The sequence below is a fragment of the Lissotriton vulgaris genome, chromosome 6 (genome assembly GCF_964263255.1).
Source record: "Lissotriton vulgaris chromosome 6, aLisVul1.2, whole genome shotgun sequence".
NCBI lineage: Eukaryota > Metazoa > Chordata > Amphibia > Caudata > Salamandridae > Lissotriton > Lissotriton vulgaris.
The window spans coordinates 1156521766-1156538971 of NC_141694.1; the positions used below are offsets into that span (position 1 = coordinate 1156521766).

General features: G+C 41.7%; 1 protein-coding gene across 1 annotated transcript in view; it reads right to left on the bottom strand.

Moving 5' to 3' along the window:
- Positions 1 to 17206, bottom strand: part of LOC147708561 (chitin synthase chs-2-like) — a 709679-nt gene that overhangs the window by 358973 nt on the left and 333500 nt on the right. The window lies entirely within an intron of this gene.

Sequence of the window (17206 nt, forward strand, 5' to 3'; positions counted from 1 at the left end):
ATGATACAAGGGTGCCTGGATTGGCACTAGGCTGCCCATTGTGTGCCAGCACAGGGGGAAAAGTCAGGAATGTGCAGTATGCCGTAAATACAGCACATTCCTGGCCTTTCCCAGTGCTGCAGTGTAGCTCAGCAAGGTGACCTACTGTGCTGTGCAGCAATGTGCCACTATTTCATAAATATGCCCCCAGTTTTTAAGCTAGAGACAAAATAGGCAAATCCAAGTTTTAATTAATTATTGAACACATTATTTCTAAGAAATCAAAGAAAACAACATGCATCATTCCTTGGGACAGAAGTAGAGCTTACAGCTACATTGTATTAAGAAAATGTGTTTCTGTATATTAACAGGAAAAATAAATTACAACAAAGAGGTGCATCCAGAGGGCACTACATCTCATCCTCGTTAAACCTGGTAGCTAGGAGTGCCCTTGTAAAAATGTCCTGTGGCTGATGAGCCATGTTTCTTGAAGATTTTGAAAGTGATACACATGCACACATTGGTCACAAATACTTCACAAATAAACAATTTGTTTTGAATTAGTCCTCTTTTATTGATATTTTCTTGTAAAGCAATTTGACACTTTTCTAACAACTGTAGAGCAGCATTCTCTTCTTGTGTGTTTTTACCATCATTTAGTTATTTTAAGAAGAGAGATAAAAAAATATGCACCACTCCAAATTAAAATTTAGATTTTCTAATTGAAGGTAGTTTTTATTGGACTATTTGGACAATATAACCAACACCTAACAAAAGCATAGTGAGAAAGCAAGAAAACATTTAGATATAACTGAAATGAGAGCAAACTTATCATTAAGAATATCACTTTATACATTTGAGCAAATGCAATCTACACTTTTTTAGATGGATTATAAAATATATATATAGCTAAACCCTTCACAGCATTGTCTTCCACTGCTTAAAAAGAAAAAAAACAGTCATCCTACTGCCTTGAATATCTTACTTGGCTTTCCTCAGCCTTTAACTACCCAGCATTGTTGGAGATTTCATCTTCTCTGTCTTGAACATTGTGAGACAGTGAGCATTAAACAGGCCATGTGTGGGAACCAATCCATGTTAGCCAGTTCTTGCTTTGTTAGGAGAAAATCCATATTTGTCTCTTATTCCCACTGTTCATCAGCTCCAGACACCCTTTATTTCACTAACAGATTAGCTGGGCCATTGACCAGGCCACAATTAGACATGCTCTGTCTGAAATATATAACTGTTTTACTGTTTTTACTCTAAAATATTATTGCAGTGCACATATTCCACTCCCAGGGTTTGTCAAAGGGGACAATTAACATCAAAACCTTTGCCTACTGAAATATTCTGTGAGATTCCATGTAACAAAATAGCTGTCTGTGTGCTTTAGCAGCGTGTAGTAACAGTCAGCCATTAAAGGCCTATTGACTATTGATGGAGCGAGGGTGAAAGCAAAACATTTTTGTATACCCCTCGTAAAGTCTCTTCCCCATAACAGTAATATGTATTAATCGTGTGGTTTTGAAATTAACCAACATAGAATAGAATGCACACACACAAATACACGTGGGATACTAATCTGCTTATGTTGCGAATCATAACTTACTAATTGAGTGAAATTGTTATATTAATTTTGTATGCAAATGTCTCAATCTAACCAAAATCTGTGTGTATCTGCTTTTTGTATGTCTAATTTTGACAGAAATGATGGAGAATGGTAAGTAAACCATGCTTGTTAGTGGCTAAAAATGCTAGGTAATAACTAACAGGGTTACCTTAGAATGGGGGAGGTAAACAGAAGGGCTATACTTCAAAAATTAACGTTTAATTGTGTTTGTTTCTATAATAGTTCCCATTATGGCCCATGCGGCCTACATAAAAAATAGTGGTTTGCGAGACTCCGAGATTGTGATGATCTACGCATGCGCGACTGTGCTCGAGACAAGTGTAAGCAGCTTGTGCCTGTACAGCGTGGGACAAGGTCAGAGTGGCTTGGATGTTCGAGCAAGTGCCAACAATTTGTATGTATGCATCGTGAGCATGGGAAACCAGTCTGAAATAACAATTTAAAGGACACAAGTGGAAAAAAAACTGTTAAAGGACAACTGAGACTTGATTTTTTTATTATAACGATGACTTTGCAGAAACATGGACAATGAGGAGATGAGGTTATGCTCATCCACCCCTTAATTTGACCAATGAAAATGAACAAGGACCCTAAAAGTTTCAAATCTTAGATGGATAGGTTAAGGTGAAAGGGTATAAAAGAGGACGTTTGGAAGTAAGAAAGGAGCTTGCGTTTGATTTGATTTTCGCACCACAACATGCTGTCGGATTGATGAACTTTTTGATGGTGCAAAGACTTTGAAATTTTTCTGGCCTTTAAACATTTGAATGGGTGTGGAGTCCTGATAGGAGGGGAACTTTAAGAAAGAATAGAGAGGTGTTTTTTGGGAACTAAGCTGTCCTTGTTCTGATGTCCGTGTCCTGAAATCTTGGTAATATGTCTTCGACTTATTTTTTCTGAACTGTTATGCTAATAAATATAAATGTTTGAATTTAACTTCTTTTTCTCTCTAGGTTATTAAGTGTTTAAATGATTATTAAAATAAAAGCGAATAAAGTAAGGTCATGCTAGGAGATTTAATCTTTAAATAAAAATTAAATAAATGGAGAATTAAGTTAGTCTTGTTGTCCATCCGTTAACTTTTACTAGCAGATCAAATTTTAGTATGAAATAAGACACTCCGCTAGAAATCCAGCAGCTCGCCGAGTCTCTGACTTCATACTAAAATTTTATACACTATATACATCTGCAGTTTTTCTATAGAAATCCAGCAGCTCCGGGGCAAGATGGCCGCTGTGTAGTTGGCCGACTGCAGTGCTAGTGGTCATTGGCGGTAGGACCTAGTATGTGACACACGTTGAAGCGACCCCAGAAAGGAAAATCATTACCGTAGTCTTTCAGACCCCCCCCCCCCGCCCCTCCCTACCTCTACCACAGATGCTACATTGCCGTGGAGCGCTGGGGGCTTATCGTGCTTATCGGGCAGGCGTAACTCCATGTCTGCTAAAGCGCCTTATCGAGGAGTACCTGCTGAGGCTGCTCACCCAATTGACCGGAGGAAGCCGCGGGATGGCGCCGAAGGTGATGTCGGCGGCAGCGGCATCCAAGGCAGCTGCGGCCGCCCGCAAGGCTTGTACAGAGAGCGCGTTGAATACGGCAGTTGTAAGTGAGAGTCCCCCGCCGCAAACAAACTAGCTTCTGTCCCTGGACCCGCTGGTACTCAAGAGAGGAAGCGGGGGAATGTCTACGAAGAACCGCCTGGCGGGACCTTCAGTTTTCGAATTGCTACAACGAGCAAAGGAGGCATCTGCTGACACAGTGACTCTGGCGATGACTGCTGGTGTTGTGGACGACTTGGTGAGAGGTGGGAGCAGGATACAAGACGAGGAGGTGAGCCAGGCACCCAGTCAGGTAGACTCCCAAACTATCGCTGATGTAGAAACAGGGGAGTATAACACTGGGGCAAAAGATAGTGTGATGGGCAGTGGACTACCTCCCCCCGGGAATACTTCTGCTGAAAAGCCAACAGGCACCGCTGTTCTGCCCCCTAATGAGCGAATGAAGACTGCATCGTTACTAGAGGGCTCTGACAAAGGCTCAGAGAACGTAAATAAAGGCTGGAGTACTGTGAGCACTGTGAGCAATGGGCTGGATGTTCAGATTATTGGTCAGGAGAGCCAGAGTAGGAGTAAGCCCTTGTCCGGGTCGATGGTGAGCCTTTCAGCTGATCTGGCAAGGGAGAAGGACAGAAGCGAGGTAGAAAAAGAACCAAGCAATTGCTTTTTCTCTGTGTCTGAAGGCACAGAGTGGTCGCATGACAATCTGAGCACCTCACAAGGGGCTAGAGGCTTAGAGTCAGATTTGGAGGACAGTAATCCGGAGCTTCCCTTAACAGCCATAAAATCGATGCAGCAGAATGGTACCCACAGTAAGAGGGCTCATAGCAGGGGCAGAAAAGAACTGGCCTGATATCATTCAGCAGTCACCCCTCCTACAGGCTCTGCAAGGAAGGCACCCATGGTAGAGGAAGGTACCCCCCCACGTTGGATATAATACATCAAGCTATACTGGCACACAGAGAGGAAACGCGACAAGATAGTTAGAAAGTGCAGGCGGGGATGAGGGAAATGCAGGGGGTTGTCAGGAAGCTCTCCAAGGCATTTTCAAATATGGGTGAAAGAGTAACTAATATAGAGGAAAGAACTGTGGCAATGGAAGCTGATGAATCTAGCGATGTATCCCTGGCGGAGGCGCAGGGTGTTAAAATTAAAGACATGCAGTGGAAACTCGAAGAGTTTGAGAACAGACAGAGGTGTAATAATCTTTGAGTGTTGGGGGTGCAGGAGGGTTAGAAGGGTCGGATGCCAGGAGGTATATAATCGATCTTTTTAAAGTGGCCTGCCCAGAGCTGTCGGAGTGGAATTAGGCAGCGGAGATCCAAAGAGCACACCGTATTCCACTAAAACTTCGAGCACCAGCAAAAGATGCGGATAGGCCCCGGGCTATATTAGTTTTCTTTGGAAACTTCCTCCTGCGACAAGCTATCTATGATAAAGCAAGACCTGATGTCAAAAGATCATGTGGTGGGGTCTCTTTCTTCATCCGGCTGGACTTCTGCCTTGTAACAGTCGAGAGGCGCAGGAGGCTGCTCTAGCTCATAAAACCTTTTCAGGATAAAAAAAATATTATCTGGTTAATCCAGCACAATTGAAAGTAATCAATCAGGGCATCACATTATATTTTTCATCGGAGATAAATGCCAAAGAGTACTTGGACTCCCTTGACAAATAAAGATGCTTTATTGTTTTTTCTGTCCTGTGGATGAGGGAGGGAGTGTATTATGGTTTAATGTAGACAAAGCATGAGGGGGGGTTGGGAAGGTAGGGAATAGGCTCTGCAATGAGGAGTAGTTGGTGAAGTTTTCTTTTCAGGTTGGGGTCGATCATTTTGTGCTTTCTTCTGGCAGATATAAGGGTCTGATATATTGTAGTTGTTGTTGTGTTGGGAAATCACTACCCACTAGCACAGCATACATCACATGCACAGACCTTGGTCTGAGCGTCCCTTCGGGGTGAAGGGGCGAATTGAGCGAGGGAGGGTGGGGCGGTTGGGTCGGTTGGGGCATCATGGGGAGGAGGGCAGGAGGGAAGGGGGGGGTGGGGTGCACTCAAATGGGGAGAAAAAAGGAGATTACCTGGTGCTATGTTTCTTATTTTTTGGTCACTGTGTTATATGTATATGTAATGTATTGTGCTGGGCTGAGACAATGGCTAGGCGGTTTTGTACTAAGAAGTAATGGGGATGCTTAAGATTTGTTCAATCAACGTAGGGGGTCGGAATGATTGGTCTAAGAGACAAAGATTGGGGCATTTTGTAAGATCTAATCAGATAGATTTGATATGTTTGCAGAAGACCCACCTACCATGGGCAAAGAAGCACCTATTAAATATCAAAGGTTTTGATCTGCTGGCATGCTCCACTCAGACATCAACTGTAAGAGGGGTGGCAATTTTGGGTAAATCAAGTCTGGGTGGTATTGGACGTTGCCTGGTAGATACTTGGGGAAGTTGGGTAATTGTGGAACTCAAGGTCGGGGTCACACTGTGTACAATCTATGGTTCCAATCAGGATGAGCCAGAGCTGTTTGACAATTTAGAGATAGAATTAGTGAATTGGCCATCCCTCCTCATTTGCTGCAGGGATTTTAATATCTTTACAGATCTTACTGATATTGATGGGACTGTTAATTATGGGGGAAGTAAACCTAGGGTATATAAAGCTTTGTGCTCTCTTTTTAGATCTTACAGCTTGTTAGATGTTTGGGGTATAAAGAGCAGTATAACCCAGGGTTCACTTATTTTTCATATCCTCACAAGAAATATACCAAATTGGACTATTTTCTTATTTCTTCTATGGAGGAGTTGAGTGTGGGCATTAAAAAGCTTCCAAAATTGATCTCGGATCATAATCCGTTAGTTCTATCATATGAATTGGATAAAACTCCTAAGGCTAGCTGCAGATGGACATTTGAGAGGAGATTGTTGGTGAACCTAAGTTTGCTGATCATTTAAAAAACATGGGTTGTCCATTTTTTTTAGATGAAAATAGGTTTAGTGCCTCCCGCAACTGTGTTTGGAATTCCTTTAGGGCGGCATTAAGGGGGGAGACGTTTAGCTTCTCTGCTAGGCAGGGGAAAGAATCTCGGGAGGAACATGAGAAATTGGTGGGGCAGCTAATGGAGGCAGAGGAGCAGCACTTGAGGGATATTATAGGGGGGGATGAGACCGATGAAAGCCACCAAAAAATTCTGACTATTAAGGCTGAATTAAATAAACGGATAGCACAGAAAAATGCTGATGATTATCAGTCGCACAGGGGTAAGATGTATGAAACGGGGGAGAAGGCTGGAAAGCTTTTGGCATTGAAAATTAGGCAGGGATATGGTAGGAATATAATATCTAAAATTTATGAAGGGGATCAGGAGTTTGTGGAGCCAGCTGATATTTGCAAGGCGTTTAAGAATTTCTATCTAAAACTTTATAGGGAGGAGGATAGAGTAGGGTCAGCTGGTGTGGGTCTTCATGATATCAGCCATAATCTGTCGGAGCAGGATAAAATAACACTCAATAGTGATATGACTCTAAGTGAAGTGGGAGAAGCCTTGCAGGAATTGGCGGCTGGGAAGGCCACAGGACCTGATAGTATTCCTATTGAGGTATATAAATGTTTGCAGGATGTGTTAGCTCCTTTTTTGCTTGACTTATTTAGTGGCGTAATGTGCTCTGGAAAAGTTCCAGAGTCTTGGAAAGGTACAAATATTATTGTTTTTCATAAAAAGGGTTAATCTAAGGAAGATCCTGGCTCATACCATCCAATATCCCTCATAAATACGGACACCAAAATCTATGGGAAGGTCTTGGCCAAGAGGTTGGGAGGGATCATCGGTGGTCTGGTCTCCCCATGGCAGCACTGGTTTATACCGGGTCATGGTACAACGGATCACATCAGGCGGGCTATCACGCTATTTGATGTGCAGGCTGCTGTGGGGAGACAGATCGCCATGATCCTTCTGGACGCAGAAAAGGCCTTCAATCACGTCTCATGGAAGTATTTGGGGGGAAATCGGATCAGAGTGGCTTTGGCCCTAATATAATTAGAGATATAAAAGCCATGTACGTCGATCCAGTAGCAAAAATTCAATTAATGGGTGGTAACTAGGGAGGAAATTGTTATCTCTTGGGGGACCCAACACGGGTGCCCCTGCTTGCCAATTATATTTGCCCTGTACATTGATCCTCTGGTCGGAAGGATTTTAGACTGTGAAAGTATTAAGCCAGTGGTGTGTAACGGGTTTGAGACAAAATTGATGGCTTATGCAGATGATTTGGCCATAATTACAACAGAGCCAGAGTCGGCCATGGCTGCTCTCACAGGGATTACTACGGAATTTGGTCAGTACTCAGGGTATCACCTTAATGAGTCAAAGACCCAGATCATTTGTTCAAATAATATTTTAAGCGGGATGTTAGATATTTGGATTCAGACGTATAGCTGGGGGTTAGGATTAGCTCTGAAATTGATACAATCATTAAAGAAAATTTCTCGCCTTTGCTTAAGTCAATCACGGCAGAGTTAAAAAGAATAGATTGTATACATTTGTCTATAATACGTAGAGTTAATGTCCTTAAGATGACCATGTTCCCCAAAATATTGTACCTCTTTCGTTCTGCTGGTGATGTGAGAGGACGTGCTGAGGTCTATCTAGGCCGTCTTTGCGAACTTCATCTGGTAATATGGGAAAATTAGACGGTCTCTGAAGTATCTCACACTTCCGTTGGACAACGGGGGGTTAGCGGCTCCTAACATTAGATTTTATCTTGTGGCCTGTCTTTTTAGTCAGTTGGCTATATTGCTAGACTGTGCATCAAATGTGGCTGAGTCCTTTCTAGGGAATAGATATCCCCCTTCTATTTTTGAATTGCTTTTAGGTAAGGACGCTGTTGGAGTTCTGCTGCGTAAAACTGATAGATGCTATTATCATAAAAAGTGAAATAAAGTATTGGATATTGCCTGGAAGGCCTGGAAATGTATCCAGAAATATTTGGCAATCCCAAAGTTTAACTATTATACTCCACTTTAGAATTCTAGTTTAGCACTTATAGGCTATGGAAATCGTGGGAGGATCAAGGAATTAGAAGAATGGGGTATCTGTTTGGTAGAAACACTCTGATGGATTTTAATGAGATTCAGCGGGAATATGGAATATCAGCTAATCAAGGTTTTACATTCCTACTAATACACCAGACGCTATCAAGGATCAGACCATGTATTATTCCAGGGGGTAAAATTAATGTGCTTGAATATGTTTTGGGTAAGGTTAGTAACATTTATTTGATTTAGAAAGTATTAACCACAACACTCCAAAATGACTTGGATAAAATTGAAACTGCGTGGATGTTGAAATTAGGGGACCCGGATGCAGACTTAGATAAGGCACTGCAACTAGCTGGGAAATGGTTTTGGTCTACGAATTTGAGAGCCCAACATTATAAGACGGTATGTAACTTATATTTTACACCAGCTAAGTTATATGGGTGGGGTAAGAGGGAAGACGATAAATGTCCAAAATGTTCTGAGGGTTCTTCTAATCTCATCCACATATTTTATCATTGTAATAACCTATCCAAGATTTTTATTAATATTCAGAAATTTTGGGAGGGGCTGCTAGGTATCAAGCTCAACCTATCCCTTATCCCAGTAGTTTCCAATCTGTGCGCCGCGGCATCCCAGTGCGCCATCAGAACTTGCCTGTGGCGCCGAGCAGCTCATGGGGACTTGGGAAAGGTTCTCCTCTACTGTAACTAACCAAATGCTATCCTTCAATTGGTGATGCTGACAGCCTTGCATTTCAACAACTACAGCTGAGCGTGGCGGCTTTTAAAACCCATCATGTTTGATTTGTTTGCAATGCTATTGTTTCATTTGCATACCACTGTACAGCTTCATTATAAATACATGCAGTTACGTTTTTGGAATGCGCATTTGTGAGCCCCTAATAATCCATGTGGGAATGCTATGCAGAGGAGTTGGGAAACCTCACCTGTCTGCATCTGGAATGCTTTGACCAAGCATGATTGATGTGTTACGATAAAAAAAGAGCATGTCCACTTAGGCGGGCCGAGCTCAATCAGTACAGTGCTGCAGAGTATTATTGCTGCCCTGTTCTGCAGCCCCTCAAGTAATCGCTTCTACAAGGAAAATCAGGTAATTATGATCATGTATAGCGAAGGGGTCATGTCCAGATCAATTGCAAGTGTTTGTGGTGTTTTGGTGGGTTGGGGGGTTTCAGATGACTGGAGAACTAACTGTGTTATGTGCTTTATAATCTTTCCTGCCACTTATAAAAACAAAATACCACGTCGTCAGTTGGCTCGCCTTATTTTCCAAAATAGTGGCTCCAAACTGCTTACGCACCCTCCCCATTCTTTCACACATTCACAACTCTGTAAAGCACAGCATTGTAATACAGGGTCACACGAGTGTTCATAAACACACATCTATTGAAACGTTCTCACACTTATGACACACGAATCTGCATGAGCCTGTTCAAAGGTGAGCACACAGCGCTGGTGCTTTCTTTCACTGTTCACACTTCTAAAGCAACATCCTGCCAAAATGACTTCAAAAGTTAAACTGGGCTGATTTCTTAGGTAGCACAGATAAAGATTCACAGCAAGATACCTACCCTCCAAAAATGAGCCTTTCTATTACAATAATAAAGCAATTTCTTTTCATAAGGTAAAATAGGAAAGGCAGTCTTCTTGATCATGGCCTACTAATTGTGGTAATATTGGATTGACCGTTTCAATGCTTTCGGTGTTTAAACAAAACGAGCAAAAAATAGGCACGGTGTGGGGAGAAGGTGTGTACTCCTTGGCGTCAGGTGGCACTATGCTTTCAAACCCTGTCAAGACAACATATCCGGGAATATCGTGTAATCCCCCAAAAAGAAATGTCAAGATTTACCCAGCAACATTTGTATAGATTCTGTAACTATAACTCCAAATGTTCCACCAATGGAGGACCGATGTACTGGTACTCTGAGACGATTTTCTAATTTTAGAGATCTTCCGAAAAGGGTGGAAATGAGATATGATTCTAATGCCCCATTAATGGAAACCAGACTTACTGGTACTCCCAGACAAAATGATGAAAACAGAGGAAGTGTAGCTAGAGTAGAGAGGAGAATTGAAGAACAACCAAGTACTTCGGAATATATACGGTCTACTAATGAATTGACTGGAAAGATACAGGAACTCGCTTAAAATATAGAAGCTGTAACTGTCCCAGTAACAATAGGGCCAGTAATTCCAGTGTTCAAAAACCAGAAAATTAAAGAACCATTGTTAACAATTCTGTAGTATCATGCTTATTATGTTTTACATGTCTTCCACTGTTTCACCAGTGGAACACTCTTAAGATGATGTCACTTAGAATGTTGGTGTATGAGGCAGACAGTTGGAGATGGGCTGAGCACCTTGCTGGCTGCTCCTGGTGGGTCTGAATACTAATGTACTTCTGATCTCCCTCTTAACTTCAATAAATTCCCTGAAACTCATCTACATGTTTGGAGTCAGTTACTACATTTTAATGGCGACAATTTGAACCAAAGAACCTGCGTGGCAGTCATCAAGTGAGATTTCCGTTATTTTGACTCTTACTTACAAGATTCCCCTCACTGCTGCCTCTCCATGTTTGGACATGCTACTAATTCTGCAGATGGCACCATCATTGTTGTGTCTTACTATCAAGCCCAGTAGAGTTGAAGCCGATCTGATGTATTTTGTGTGTACTTTACATTATTTTATTTTTTTATTTTTCATGTTATTTGCGCTCGATAATGTCAGGGTTTATTTTGGCAGTTAAACCGTTCTGACTCTTTCAAACCTGTCTCGAGCTTCCCACAGCACGCATATACACAGCGTTTGCCACTCACCTGACTGTGCGATTCTCACGCAGTGTTCTCGCCATGACGTCTTCATTTCTTCATTTTGGGCTGCTGCTTACAGATGCTCTGCTGTGGGAACGTGCCCAGAGCAATCCGGTTTCCTGTGAGTTTGAGTCCCTCCATTTTGAAATGTTTCATTTGACCTTGCCTGCCAACCATGATTCATTGCCAACCACGTTTTCTGGGGTGACATCACAACATCACAGCAAATTGAAAGGTCGCCATACTTCAGACAACCTCGAAGTTTCCTCAAGTCTGGTTGGATCATTTTCAGTGTGGCAGTTTGTGGATTTAAGCCTTTCTTCATGAGATTTTTCAGTGGGTCATGGACCAACATCACCAGTGGTACAAACAGCTTGACATCGGGTGTATTATCGGAGCACCTGTGAGTTTTATTAAACATCTTGGAAAATAAATTGTACATTCTTGCCATCGTGAATTAAATTTTTCATTGCTATGCTGCCATCTAGTGACTATTTGGGAAAAGTGAATGTCATTTATTTATTCTGATTGTTTGTTTTATACATCAATTTAATTGCGGGCAAATCTGTATTTGTAAGGTCCATTTTCAATATGTCACTGTTGCGTATTTTATTCTATTTTACAAAGCACAATGTTTTTTTGACCTCCTCGAGGTGTTTGTTGGGTTTCACCCATTCTCATGTGCTTATACTTTGATCTCCAGCGGACCTTCACACAGTGCACACTTTGATTATTTTTACTCTACATAGGGTAATTTCACACAGTCTACTATCTTTTTATGTTACCTTACAGTGGGTATCTAAGGTTTTTACATTCACATTGTCCATAACCTTTACCTCAACCTGAGGTGTCACACAGGAGATTTAGTACTGTTTTTACAATGCACATATTCTGTAGTGTTGATTGTGGCTTATGTTCAAGGCAGACTATTTTTTATAACGTCCGACGCACAATAGTCTTTAGGTTCACACAGTGCACAATGTCTAGGTTTCAGTCCTGGGTTACATGTTCATTTTACTCTACATAGAGTGTCTAAGGTTTTTACCTTTATACAAGATGTGGGTTATAGTCCCATTATCTTTAGTTTTACACTTATAGTCCCATTATTTTTAGTTTTACACTTATTGTCCCTTGTCTTAGGGGCAGAATTTGGGTTAGAGTCCCATTATCCTTGTTTTTCACTCACCGTCCCTTGTTTTAGGGGCAGGATTTGGGTTAGAGTCCCATTATCCTTGTTTTACACTCACCGTCCCTTGTTTTAGGGGCGGGGCAGGATTTGGGTTAGAGTCCCATTATCCTTGTTTTACACTCATCGTCCCTTGTTTTAGGGGCAGGATTTGGGTTAGAGTCCCATTATCCTTGTTTTACACTCACCGTCCCTTGTTTTAGGGGCAGGATTTGGGTTAGAGTCCCATTATCCTTGTTTTGCACTCACCGTCCCTTGTTTTAGGGGCAGGATTTGGGTTAGAGTCCCATTATCCTTGTTTTTACATAGAGTTTCTCCCTACATGGGGGGGGCAGGAATTTGGGTTTTAGTCCCTCTTTCATTGTTTCACTTTATTCACACATTGCTACATTGTTAACCTTTTTTTTTAGGGTTGGGTGATGGGTTGTAGTCCCATTCGCTTTACATCTCTATTTGTCCATGTATAGTTTGGGTTTTTACATTTTGATTATACTGCAGTGGTCCATTTTGGACATAACTCAAATGTTTATAATTGTATGGAAAAGGAATTCTATATTGTATTTCTTTTCTTCTCTTTCGCTGTATTTTCTCCTGATGTGGAGTGCTCTCTCGTATACTTTCCTGGCCAGTTGGTGTACAGAGGGTACTCATTGATGGTTTATTTTTCATCTCTTTATTTATTTCTCTCATTTATTAGAAAGGATGATGGCAAACAGGTTATGTTTATCTGTTTCTTTAAGGTTTTTGGTTGCTTTCTTTGTATCTACTTTAGCTTTGTTTCTCTGTAGTACTCTCCTCTCTATTTCCTCCTACTAGCTTATACATCTGTTTATATTTTCTTCTCTTTGTTTCTTTAGAAGAAAGGAGGATATGTAGTATCTTGCTTATTATGTTTTACATGTCTTCCACTGCTTCACCAGTGGAACACTCTTAAGATGATGTCACTTAGAATGTTGGTATATGAAGCAGACAGTTGGAGATGGGCTGAGCGCCTCGCTGGCTGCTACTGGTGGGGCTGAATACTAATGTACTTCTGATCTCCCTCTTAACTTCAATAAATCCTCCTGAAACTCATCTACATGTTTGGAGTCAGTTACTACAAATTCCTTTGAATCAAAGTTTACAAAAAGTAAGAGAAAAAGTTTATCCAGATTTGTCCAAGGTTAGACGTACTAGTCATATGACACCGCCAGACTTGACACTTAATCAAAGTCTCCCATATAAGTTTCCAGCAGGTGCTGAATCAGATTCTGCAACACCTGAGAAAAGTATAGAGAAGATCGATTTGTCACAAACTCCGGTAGGACCAACAGAGCAGGAATTAAGTGATTGGCTCAAAACATTAAAAGTATGAGATCAAGAACCCAAAGTATTAGATGTGGTTTGGCTGAAAATCGATATAGAAGAAATAATAATTGGAACAATTGGAACAGATAGATTAAAAGCATACCAAAATGTTGAACTGATGTTTATGTGTAAAAGCATTACTTGGAGAGCGAAAAACCTGCATGATCGATTAGAAGGATTAGGAATGGAACTCAATGTAGATTTAGTAAAGTATAAATTGTTACAAAAGACTTACAGAGTAGATTTTATTGAAAAAGATATTGACAACATGAATACTGCTGGAAGATTAACCCAGATAAAAGAGTTATTTGTGTTGCTGAGAAAATGGGGAGATGTAGATAAGTGGAAGGCTAAATGGGCAAAGAAAAGGGAAGAGAGCAATGATAAAATGATGTTAGCATTCCCCGTTAGAGAAAAAGAGCTTGTAGCAAATGAATTCCCTATGGGAGAAATACCGTGAGGAGGGTATGGGAAGGATCCAGTAAAGTAGGCCTTGGGTCTCAAAGACCCCTCTGAGAGAGTCCACTGCGCTTAGGGAACCTCTCGCAACAGAGATGGGGAAATGATACCACTCCCCCTGGGTTCACAGCTTACTGGACTTTGGGCACAGCTTTGACTCGCCTACCGGTTTGTGTCCCCGTCACCCTCACCGTCCTCTTGCCTTGCCGTATCTCTAATCCTACCCTCCTCTTTCCCTCCTCCACACTCTGTCTACTTCCCCTGCTCCTACCCCCTTACTCCCCGGTATATCTCCCCTTGCCTGCTTTTACCACCTAGCCCCCTATCCTTTTGTACCCTTTGACTAAGCACTCCTTCTTCCCTTTTTGGGGAAAGATCCAAGTTATATATGCTGGAGTCTCAGCATACCCACTGAGAGAGTCCACAGCACCAAGGGAGCCACTCACAATTGAGGTATGGTATGGCATCCCTTGCCAAAGCACTCCCTCTCCCCTTTTTGTGGAAGGATCCAGTAAATAGGCCTTGGAGTCTCAGAGACCCCTCTGAGAGAGTCCACTGCGCTTAGGTAGCCTCTCGAAACAGAGATGAGGAAATTATACCACTTCTGGACTTTGGGCGCAGCTTTGACTCGCCTACCGGTTTGTATTCCTTTCATTCTCCCCCTCTTCTTGTCATGCTGTGTCTCTAGCCTCCCCTGCTCTTTCCCTCCTCCACTCTCTGTCTACTTCCCCTACTCTTACCCCCCACTCCCCGGAATATCTCCCCTTGCCAGGTTTTTCACCTACCTATATGTTCCTTTTTGTTTTTCTCAACCTTACTTGTAACTAAATTTGCCATGCTCTAATAACTGTGTAACCTTTGTAAAGCTGTAACCAGCAATTCATTGTCTGATACCCATGTAAAGCGCTCGGATACCTCCGGGTCTAGCCAGCGCTATATAAAACCTTTTAAATAAAATGTTCCATGGACTAGACAGGATTCATTGTCGTTTACAAACGATTTCCCCAGATTGAGACAAAAACCAGTGGAATGGTATCGACAAGTGGATTGTAAAGGTTTCAAAAGAACTATGGGAAGATTTATATGGATTGTTTGACATAGTAGTACCAGCAGACCTATGGTCTGATTACAAAATTACAGTGGATTGGCCTAAAACTGAATATCCTCGAAATCCAATAACAGGTACTCCTGGACCTGAGGTAATGCGGAAGTATGAACAAGTAATAGTGTTTTTGAAAAATAAAATCCAGCCAAAAGAAACCGATTGAGTAAAGATTGACAGGACATTGCAAGAACCAAAAGAATCAGTACGTGCATTTAATGAGAGATTGCTACTAGTGTTCAAATAATACAGTGGATATGAGAAGTTGAATGAAAAAGACATGAGTCATGTTGTGTATCGCTTTGTGTTTGGATTAAGGCCAGAAATAGGAGACAGGATTAAGCATAATTTAATGGGATGGCAATCATGTTAAGTGGATGATGTTTTGAGACATGCGAAATACTGCAGTGATGAGATTTAGGTTAAGAAAGCTTAAAGAGAAAGCAATTTGGGCACAGGTAAAAGTGTTGAACACCAAGTAGTTCAATTAGAGAATAAAAGCTCAGAAGGAGGTCAGGCAAGAATGGAAGGAAATTTTAATAAAACAAAAGTAATGGGAAATCTGGATGAGGATAAGAAAAAGTTTCCTTGTCACAATTGGGGCAGGTTAGTGAATTGGAAGAAAGAGTGTAAGTATCCACCAAGGGTTAATCCCGAAAATACATAATTGAATCCGCAGGTGCAGAACGAGGTAATTCAACAACTTTCGCCACAGCAGCAGGTAGTTACCTAACAGATTCAAGTGCCACAAGTACCACTTCCACACAGTGTAAATCTACAGAAATACAGTGCAGAGACAGGATTCTGCAGAGGAGAACAGGTAATAAGATCACCTAGAGTGAATTGAATTCATAGTATTGGTTGAAGGAAGATGGGAGTGAGTCGGATGGTAGCTTCTGACGGTGCCTGAGAGAGGGCGAAGAGTGCGTACTTGTCGCAACTCTAGAGGTAGATCAATCTGGTCCTTTTGTGAATGGAAAGGGGAATGATGTAAATGTGACCTTCCTAGTGACACAGGTGCTACCCGTTCTACTGTCAGATCAGTGGAAGTTCAAAATCTTCCTCTCTCTGGAGATAGCATCCAAGTTGTAGGTGTAGCGAATAGACAGATCAAAACATCCCTAACAGAACGAGATGAATTGGAAATTTCAAAGATATGCATTGATTTGTAGTATGTGACTGTAGTCCTGTTAACCTTCTGGGAAGGGACATTCTGTGTAAAATGAATTGTGCCATTTACTGTTCACCAGATGGCATTGAGTTTCAAACCCAGGCTAAAGGTAGCTTGTATAAAATGACTATGTCACTGATAGACTCAGAAAGAAGTAGTATGTTTCCTGTATTTGACAGAGAGAAGATACCTGTTGAATTGAAAGAGTTACTCAAAGAACACGTGTGGGATTTCACAGGACAAGATATAGAACTAATGAAAGGTGTAGATCCTGTCAAAGTTTCTGTAAATGAAGGAGTGAGTTACCCAAACATTCCCCAGTACAAAATGACAGCAGAAATATTTGAAGGAATTAAGCATGCGTTAAGTGGAAGGGGTCCCAGTACCCAGGTCCCAGTGGCTTTATTGGGTCAACCCTCTCCGGAATTAAGCATGGGCAAATTTTGCGAATCTGGCGTTCGCGAATTTAGCGAATTTGCGAACTCGCAATCCGCAAAATCCGCGAATTCTCGCGATTTTTTTTTTTGTGTTCGCAAGGATTTCTGCCAGTTCGCAAGGATTTCTGACAGTTCGTGAGGGTTTTGTAACAGTTCGCAATTGCGAACTTACATGTCGGCTCGCAACGGTCACGATTATGTTGTTTCTACGTCTGGTTCATCATCACAGGTTCCCAGCACCCTCTGTTTCACCCCTGCCACCCTCTGTTTCACCCATGCCACCCTCTGTTACATCAATGCCACCCTCTGGTTCATCATCACTGTAGATTATGGGGGGAAAAGCAAGCACACCTGCCTGCTTCAACTGACATTAATTAATTTGGGGTTGATTTATTAATGTGTCACTGTTTTAAAATTCCAGTCTGGCACCTGCTTCCTTATCTGTAATTTGCTTTCTGTTGC